General features: G+C 33.6%; 1 pseudogene; it reads right to left on the reverse strand.

The window, feature by feature from the left end:
• Window positions 1-6,389: 6,389 nt before the first annotated feature.
• Window positions 6,390-8,626, reverse strand: LOC149553918 (serine/arginine-rich splicing factor RS41 pseudogene; annotated as a pseudogene).
• Between the last annotated feature and the right edge of the window lie 1,591 nt (window positions 8,627-10,217).

Consider the following 10,217-nt stretch of genomic DNA (forward strand, 5'->3'; position numbering starts at 1 on the left):
TCTTGAATGTAGAATCACATCCTTTGATGTCATCAAATTTAGCATAATTGAGTGTAGAGGCAATCTCCATCATTATCTGGTTGTGCTCCTTTCTTTTGTTCAAAACATCTATAGAAAGGGGTCAAGGTGGGTCTGCATGTTCCACTCCAATTGAGTTTTTTTCATAGTCACCTATTGATCCAATGTGCAACTTTATTAGACTTTTCCACACAACAAAGTTATCTCTATTGAGCTTGGGAACTTCTCTCTTTGGACATCTTGATCTTTTGGCTTCTAGTACCTTTAAACTAAATTGGAAGATGGCTCTTATACCAATTGTTAGAAAGGTTTTAGAATAATTGAGAGGGGGTGAATCAATTATTCAAGGTACAGATGTCCAATTCAAACTTTTCCATCAAGAAAAGTGAGCCTATTAAATTGTTCTTCATCCAAGCTTAAACTTTCCTACTTAGCAATTTATTGTAAATCAACATGCAAGCATAACACATGAACAGTCAACATATAACACAGTGATTTACGTGGAAACCTAATTTGAGAAAAACCACCAGTAACATGCTACTCAATTATCACTCTTCTGAAGTGATGCCTTGTGAAAGGCCTGCCCTGTTAAAGGCTAGAACACATTGTTAAATGTGAGTTGGTTAAAAGATTTATCCACCATGTTAGAAGTGGGCCTAGTTAGAGGACTTTAGAACATTCACTTGGAATGCCACCCTATTAAAGGATTTACAAATGGATATTAAACCAATTTAAGTCCATAGGATTTAACCCTAACTGATACAATTGCTAGAGAGTAACAATAAGGGGTTTTGACCTAATTACAATTGACAACTTATCTTGTAGATTTTAGATCTCTTTTTTAGCTCACAACATTTTCCTAGCTTTGAATCTCTTTAGCTTTGATAGCTTGTCCTCCTCTCAAGCTTTGTCTCCTTGAGTCTTCATCCTTAATGTACCAGTGCAATCATCTCTCTTTGACCACTTATCAAAGTAGAGTCTCTGTGCTCTATTCTTTCTTCACCTTGATGTCTTCTTCTTAACACCCTTCAACCACTTAGCAATTTTGGCACACCAAAAACTCTTGCTCCTTGTTCTATGACTCCTTAAATCGAAGTCTGGAATCTTCTTTCCTACTCAATTCTTCCATCCTTTAATTTTGATTTGAATGGATTAGGTAGAATTCATTGAATCTAACCCATATTTTGTTCCTTCTAGAAACATCTTGAAAAATCCTCTTGAATTCATCCAAAAATGGTTTAAATAAAATACTGTGCCTTTAGCTCAACATCCTTATCCTCCAACTAGTTCAAAAAATTCTAGATAGCAACCTTGTCAACTCAGATTTGGAAAATCTTTGACTTTTCCAATAATGCAATAGCTCGACACTATTGAAATTTTGGTGCTTGGCACACACTATGTTACTTGGCATCAACTACATTTTACTGATGCTCGACACCTAGTATGGATTCACTCGGCATCCACTAAGTTTTTCATTTACTTGACACTTGAAGTATGCTTGGCACATGAACATGCTTGGCTTCTTCTATATCACTTGGCACACACTAAATTGTGCTTTTGCTCAGCTCCAACTAGAAATTTTCTCAACTTCAACTAGCTTGCTCGACACTCACTAATGAACTTAGTTTAAGCTTTGTAGTCAAGATTATTCCAACTTATTCCTCTAATGTTTCTAAGTGTAACCAACCTATGTATCTTCAACTATGTTATCAATACATCATTTGATAAATGTCTTAACTAATCCTTGCACTTCATTAAAAAACCATAACTCAACCTTTCCCTTAGGTGTTCTTTTTACATCTTGTTGATCAAATCCTCTTCATCAATCAACTAAGTGATAGTACTTGGATCTTATAAGAAATTTTCATTCCTAAAAATTGTAGGTTTGACATCAATGACAAAAAATGATTGAAAACATTCCTTTACAACAATCTCCCTCTTTGATCTTCAATAATGATCTTTTCAATCAAATTTCCAACAAGTTTCTAATATGAAAATTTAGTCTTTTCTCTATCAAGCTTGTAATCCCCAAGAAATATTTTATCTCTCCAATCATAGTCATCTCAAATCTCTTCTTCATTTCTTCCAAAAATGTCTTACTTGTTTCATCATTACCTCATAAAATAATGCCATCCTCAAATGCTTTAAAAATTAGTAAGTCATTATCATTCTTTCTAAGATACATGTTACTATGAGCATTGCCTTTTACAAATCCCAAACTTGTCAAATATTTTGCCAATCTTGCATACCAAACTCTAGGCTCTTGTTTTAGTCCATATAGTTCCTTTTTCAATTTGCAAACAATATCTTCTTTATCTATCAAAGGAAAACCATGAGTATGTTAATTATATACTTATTCCTCAAGTTCTCCATTTACAAAAGATGATTTGACATCCATTTGATAAACCGTAAAGGTTTTTTTTGCTACATATGCCAAAAATATTCTTACTACTAATCTAGGAATAGGCGCAAAAGTTTCTTCAAGGTCAAATCCTTCTTTTCCACATAACCTTTACATATAAATATTTTTTTTCTTTCTCACAACTTCACCTTCTTCATCCATTTTGTTTCTAAATTCCCATTTAGTTCCAACAACATTCTTATCTTTTGGTCTAGGAACCAATTCCCAAGTTTTTTTCTTCTCAATATACTCTAGTTCAACAATAAGAAATTCATCTTTCCTAGACAATTTACAACTAGTTAGGTTGTGATATGAGAATTCAATCTTTTCTCTGTAAAATTTGTAATCCCAAGAAATATTTTCTCTCTCCAATCATACTCATCTCAAATCCCTTCTTCATTTCTTCCAAAAAAATCTTGTTTCACGATTACATCCTCAAATAATGTCATCCACAAATACTTCAATGATTAGTAAGCCACTCTAATTCTTTCTAAGATGCACATTACTATTAGCATTACCTTTTACAAATCCCAAACTTGTCAAATATTTTTTCAATCTCTCATATGAAGCTCTAGGCTCTTGTTTCAGCCCATATAGTTCCTTTTTCAATTTGCAAACCATATCTTCTTTATATATCAAAGGAAAGCCATTAGGATGTTCAATGTATACCTCTTCTTCAATTTCTCCATTTAGAAAAGATGATTTGACATCCATTTGATAAACTATAAATTTCTTGTTAGCTACATATGCCAACAATATTCTTACTATTAATCTAGCAACAAGTGCAAAAATTTCTTCAACATCAATTCCTTCTTTTTGCAAATAACTTTACATACACATATTTTATTGTTTCTCACAACTTCACCTTCTTCATTCATTTTTTTTAAATGCATATTTAGTTCCTACAACATTCCTATCTTTTGGTCTAGGAACCAATTCCCAAGTTTTGTTTTTCTCAATCTACTCTAGTTCTTCTTTCATAGCGTTAATCTAATATAAAGCTTCATCAAAATTCTTAGGTTATGTGGGTATTTGAAAAGCTTGTAGGTTTCCAGTTATCTCAATGAGAACTAGACATATCTAGGGGCAGCTAACTCCCATTTTTTACATATCCTTTCAGACACTGGGCCAACTATAGGGCTTGACCCTTCTTCTACTTTAGGCTTTACAAAACCTAGGTGGGTGGACCTCAGATCCAATCAATATGGTACCAGTGCAAAAAAAAATTGTGAATCTATTAAGTAGATAAAAGTCCTTATATCTCCTAGAACTTATGCAATGACATAGATCTCCATTAGGAAAATGAAAATCCTATGATATTCACAAGCTAAGTGAGGGCATCACATTTAAGTTCTTCAACATCAAAGGGAAAAAATGTTTGGTTAATGATGTCGATTCAACAAAACCTCACATATGTAGTAGTAAGACCTAATGATCCTATAGCTGACCAGTGCCTAATCCATTAGACAAATCCATGAATCAAATGCATACATATGGATCCTCGATACTTATTTATATATTCAGATATACAATCTATCTATTCACCTTATAAATAGACATCCATGTTGAATCTAAATCTCATTCTTAAATGATATCCCCATCAGTAAACTTGAAACCCTATTGATTTTCTTGAAGCATTTACATAACCCCTTGAGTTATAAGCAACAATGAAACAACATACAACCTTAAGGGACTACAACTACAACCTAGGTTCTTTGTTCAAAGATCATAAAACATTGAATATTACTAAGATGGGAGATGAGAATCAAAATGAAACTAATGAAATTATTGCTCATTTGTATTCATTTCCTTGAAACAATACAATCAAATGTATGAAATGAAAACATCAAAAAACCTAATAGATATGAACTATCTGTACCATCCTTCTTAATGTTGTTCATACAAGAGAATTATGCTGAAGAATGAAGGTGGAATCATAGATCTGGATCCACAAAGTGGTCTCATAGAAAAACTAAAAATTCCAACCAACAATGGTCTCATAGTAAAAAAAATCTAGAACCCTTACAATGAAAGAGAGAAAGAATGATATAGGAGAGAAAGAATTCCTAGATCTATTCTATGTCTAACATCTTTCCACTTGAAATTCCATCCTTTGCATTGAAAAGAATCTCTCTAATATTTCTCTATAACTAGTAAATCTAATTCTTGATCATTTTTTCTTTCTAACTAAAAATTGGAGCCAAATTATACTAGAATAGCAGAATATAATCAAAATTGATCCAATAGACCTTTTACCAAGTGTTTCTACTAGGCCTATAATTACATTTCTGATTTTCACTCATTTCACTAAGAAGGCTCAAATTTTACGTTTCTTGATATAACTTGAACAAATGAATTCCTATGCAAAAATGAATTGCATAATCAAAAAGTTCATCTTCTCACAATTCTGGCAATATATAATATTGCTATGTTTGCCTCTCAGGAACCCCCTGAATCTTAGTTTGAAAAATGCCCCCCTCTGCTTAAAAACTCAAGTTTGCAACTTTATTTTTTCAAAAATTTAAAATATTCTCCAAAGTCAGAACTTTAGAAAAATTCCTTTTGAATTCACAATTCTGAACATGCATCCATTTGAGAAAATATTAAAATGACAATTTTAAAATTATTTTATTTTTTACCCACCCCCTTCAATTTTGGGGTCAACTAGGTTTGACCAACCTTTTTGCCACGTGGTAACCTCTGATTGGCCTACCAAGTTGCCACATCATCACCCAGATAGAACTTGCCTCATCACTACCACACCATCCTTGAGTAGGCTCATTGACATGTGTTAGTCACCCACTTGCATTTCTTATCTCATGAGCACCTCTGTAATGCAGGATTGTGCACACCATTTGATTTGGACACGTGTCACAATTTGGAATCTCTATCTGAAACTACTTATGACTGCCACCTCATTGCTAGCTAAGACTCGCTACCATGTGTCAACTTCTTGCATTCTTGCAATATTTATTAATCGAGCACTTTCTTTTTATGGGCATGCACCCACTGTTGGATGTAGACACATGTCAAAATCTCATGCGATATCCATTTTGGTGCCACATCATCATGCCAATTAGTTTGTTTAAAATTTTGGATAGATCACCTCCAACTGGCATTCACATCTAATGCATGGAGCCCGCCTTGTGACATGTGCCCTTGCCTTTCAAAAAGGCCCTTTCTTAAGGCATTTTACTCTATGGTTGGAGATGTATTTAAAATGTAAAATGCACACCCACTTTATCAATGTGGGATAAACACATCTGACTACTCACAGCTCCCTTTTCACTATCATGGAGTACTTCTCTCTTTCAATGCATCAACCATTACCTCAAGTCATTGTGGGTTTCTTCCTGGATGTGTCACAGGTCTTATTCTTTGTTGGGTGGCCTTTATTATATGCTTCTCTCATAGATAGGCATGGAGACCTTTTAAACATAGGGACCTTCTCCATTTTGTGCCTATGAATTTTTAATTTCACATAGGTGGGAGACCTTACTCTTGCATTTTTTTATGGTGTCTCCTTTCAAAGTGACTGCCCGACCTCATCAAACATAGAGGTTCTCCTAACCTCTAGTGTGGGCCTCTAAAATGACTTCCCTACCTTCAGCTTTAACTACATTTTTATATGGTTGGTGGCTCCTTCTTTAATAGTAGCAACTTCCTCTATGCCTCCTACATGTGGGTTTCACTTGCTGATTGTGTGGGATTCCATCTTCTTGAGATGCACTGATTCTTATTGTTCACATTTTCTTTGACACATTTGCTCCTTCCTTTTTAACTGATGATTCTTTCTTTTTATGGCATGGGGTGTCTCAACTACTAAACATTTTTCCTTAGGTTTGGATCCTCTAATGCTAGACATTGCTTGCCTTAAGCTTAGGTGTGGAGTTACTAGCTGACTTTCTATGTTGATGCTTGTGGGTTGCCTTGTGCTTTAGCTAGCAGCTTCCCTTTGAGTTACATGTTGCTACCTCCCATAATCAAGACTGCCCCACACTAGGCATCTTTCATATTTTGGACTCTAAGATTGATCACAAATTTATGTAGAGCATCCATAACTTCCCCTATCACCATCATCACATTAAACATACTCCACAAATATTACCTTATCCAACACTTTGTTGTTGTTAGTGGAATTCAAAGCCTTTGTTGCTTTTGTTTGTGACTCATATTGAGTGAAAGAAAAATTCCTTCTCATCCTTACATTGAGCACCTTGGCATATGGCTTAAAATGTTTTTCAAGGTCCCTAGCCATGGTATTAGCAAGATCAAAATTTATAACAAACAATGTCTTTGCTGGCTTCAAATTTCTTGAAGATCATTTTCCATTTTTAGAGTGATGACTGCCTCGGTCAGTTTGCTTTGTCCACTCCACTCATAGTTGATATCTCTGCTTTTCAAATTCTATTTTGTCTAGCCCTTTGATGGCATCCTCTACATCCTGCTCATCATCCATCTAGATAAAAGCAAAGCCTGACTTGACATCTATCCTATCAACTCTTCCATGAGCACTAAATTCCTAGCCCCATACTCCAAGTTCCCACAATACACAAGCTTAATCTTTGGTACTCACAATTTTCTTAAAGAAACACTTATATGTGTTCACCTATGAGTTGTTTCCTCATCATAGATAAGAAGAATGACAAAGAGAGGGTGAACTTGATAAATCCTTGTTGCAACCATACTCTCCTTGCTCTATAATTTCTTAGGCCTTTTGCATCCCTTTTTGAATCATCATCCTCTTCAGGAACATCATCATCTAGTTTACCTTCCTCTAAGCCTAAATCTTTGATGAATTTAGCCAAGCCCCAAGGTGGGTTTGGCTAAAAAAAAATTCCTTTTTGAACACCTAATAATTGTAATTGATCCATTCATCATCTGATACTGATCAAAATCAAATTTGATGAATGGATCAACATTTGAAAACTCATTTGACATCATTCTATAATTTTTCAACTTAGTGCCAAGAAGCCCTTTGACTGGCCTTAAAAATTGATCCAAACACTTGATCGAGCTTTGAAAACCAGCATACTGATTCTCTGTTGTACACACTTGTACCATGTCAAATCTCATCTCATGAAAAATTCTAGTTTAAAAGATATTGACCATCAAAGTTGACCTCTTAGAACTACTTGCAAGAAATCAATAAAACGTGTTCAGATATGGCTTCAAAAATTGGGCAAATTGACATTGGGGGAAATTAAAATTGGGACATTAGTTCACTGTCATGAGGAGAGTATAAATCTAGAATTTGGGCTCATGATGAATAACAGGACACATTTGGCAAGCAGTCAAAGTGAGCTACTCAGAATTTGTAGATTGGAAACACTGACAAAAAGCATTTTTTTGCAAATGGAATTGACCTAGAAAAGTGTGCAAATGACTTTTTCAAGATGTAAAAATTGGCACACTTAAAGCATTTTTGGATTGCAAAATAATGGTACAATCCATGCGATCTCACCTATCATAGATCTCAAGATATGACATCACGAATAGGGGTTCTGACAAATCTGCACTTCTTGACACCAGTAAAAAGTTTGAAATTGCATTTGGAATCACGTTTGAAAACTGATCAAATGGATCCATCATAAGCTGAAACTTGAAACATAACATTTCTTTGCCTTCTAAAATGAAATGCAAACTAAATTTCATCATTTGGGTCAACTGGTTAAAAGTTATAACTCGTCAAACAGTACCTTCCAGAATTTAGAATTAAGTGCATCAGCATGACATCAAAAAATGACCAACTTTGAGGGATTCAAAACCTAGTCAAACAGATCCAAAATGACTCAAAATCTAAAACAAAAGCTCTTGGGTATGGACGCTAGATACTCCCAAATTTTTGAATCATGAAACATTTCTAGGCGCAAGATATTCACTTGCAAACATAGGCTCCTATCGCTGTTTGACACGAGTGAAAATGCAGATTTGATGAATGCTAAAAATAGTACTTCATGAAATGACTCAAAATCTAAATTTAACTTTATGGAACACATAGGCATACTAAATGGAAGGTTCCAGAAGCATTAAAAACCTCTTAGGCCTCAAATGGATAGCCTAGTACATATGTACAAAAAGCATTCATAGGGGGCTCAAAGTGATTCAAAATTTGAAATAGACACTCAAAATGGGAACATAATTTTGAACGCCAACAGGTTCAACTTGTGAAATCAAACACAATTATTCACTTACCTTGTTCTTCATCGTAAAACATTTTTCCTTATTTCCAATTATCTCTTCATTAGGGTGATTCTTTGCCACAATTCTGTTAGGTGTCACATGCTCAATTCTAATTTCTTCTCTAGGCTTAGATCTAGGTTCTTCTCTCTATGTTTATCCTTGTAATTTACTCTATAAATCAATGCTATTTTCATAAATATTTCTTTCTCAAAATTATGAATATTTTTTCTTTAATTTTTCACTCCATCAAAATCATAGTCAAGTGTTCTTTCCTAAATTATGAACTTTTCATCAATTCTTACATTAGAACTTTCAATAATAATATTTGATCTTTTATTAGAATATTTGTATACTTTTATTTTCAATAAAAAACCAAGAAAAATTCCTTCATCACCTTTTTTAACATAACATTTACTTCCAAAGACTCTAAAGTACTTTATAGAAGGTGCATGTCCAAACCAAAATCTATAAGGAGTCTTACCAGTACCTTGTATAATCTTCACTTTGTTCATAGTGTATACTGTTGTGTTCACTACTTCTCTCCAAAATAATGTGATACATTATTCTCAAACATAATTGCTCTTGTTTCCTCTATTATTGATATGTTCCTTGTTTCCACTACTCCATTCTATTGTGGTGTCTTAAGGGCCAAGAGTTGTTAAGATTTATACCATTATCCTCACAAAAAATGTTAAACTCATTTGAAATAAACTCTTCCTCTATTAGATCTCAAGCATTTAATTTTCAAACTAGATTCATTCTCAACTCTACTCTTGAATATCTTGAATATATCAAAAGCTTTAGATTTATCTCTTAGAAATGTACCCACATCATTGTAGTGAAATAATCAATAAGAAGCATGAAATACCTGTCATCATAGAATGCTCTTGTTCTAGTAGGACCACTCATATCTATATGCACAATCTCCAATTTTGCTAAAGTGATAATTATCATTCTTGGAAATGAACTTTTCTTCTAGTTTTCCAATATATATTCTTTGTAAATAATAAACTAGTAAGTTTCAAAATCTTAGGCAAATATCTTACTAAATGTGGTACTAACCTTCACAATGTTATCAAAATTGATATGGCAAAATCTCTTATGACATAACCAAATGTCATCTAGTTTAGCAACTAAACATATCATTTAAGAAGGATTCAACTAAAATACATTACCTCTTATCCTTGTATCAATACCAATCAATTTACCATATTTTTCCTTGATAATGCAAGTTTTCTCTATAAATTGCAACTAACATCCCTTGTTAACGAACTATCCAACACTCAAAAGATTATGCTTCAAACCATCCAAAAAGTAAACATACTCATTGTTAGTCTTTCCATGAATTGTAATAGATCCTTTTACTTTTATGTGACATGCTACATTATCTCCAAATCTAACTACTCCACCATCATAACTATTGAATTCAACAAATTTATTTATATCTTCAATCATATAATGGGACCAACCACTATCTATAATCCAATCAGACTTTCTCTTTTCAAATTTGTGATAAATGTACTTTTTCTCCCCTTCTGTTTCAAGGATTTCTTTCATTAGAGAAAAAAATCTTATTTCATCATCCTTATCATCACTACCTTCTAATAAATTTATC

Source organism: Cupressus sempervirens, chromosome 6, assembly GCF_028749045.1.
Source record: "Cupressus sempervirens isolate cs-2001-9-10 chromosome 6, ASM2874904v1, whole genome shotgun sequence".
NCBI classification, from domain to species: domain Eukaryota; kingdom Viridiplantae; phylum Streptophyta; class Pinopsida; order Cupressales; family Cupressaceae; genus Cupressus; species Cupressus sempervirens.